The following is a 280-nucleotide window of genomic DNA, read 5'->3' on the forward strand; positions in this document are numbered from 1 at the left end:
ATCATTTGGCGGTTTTGACCCTTCAAGTCTAGATTCTTAACTTTATGTCAATATAGGTATAAACTCAACTTTTGTCACAAAACTAGTCTGAGGTATAAGTTGGTTAAACATAAGATACAAATATGTTATGCATAATTCTACAAGTTGGTTAAACATAAGATACAAACTGGATATTATACGCGAGACACTAGAACCAGTGTCTCGAACCCCGGTACGCATAGGAACAGCCGATGAAGATGAGAGAACTAAGGACACCTTAAGGCCTCAAGGAGAGGGAGAG

This window comes from Cynara cardunculus, unplaced genomic scaffold (assembly GCF_001531365.2).
Source record: "Cynara cardunculus var. scolymus isolate 2C unplaced genomic scaffold, CcrdV1 Un_Scaffold_4145, whole genome shotgun sequence".
Classification (NCBI taxonomy): domain Eukaryota; kingdom Viridiplantae; phylum Streptophyta; class Magnoliopsida; order Asterales; family Asteraceae; genus Cynara; species Cynara cardunculus.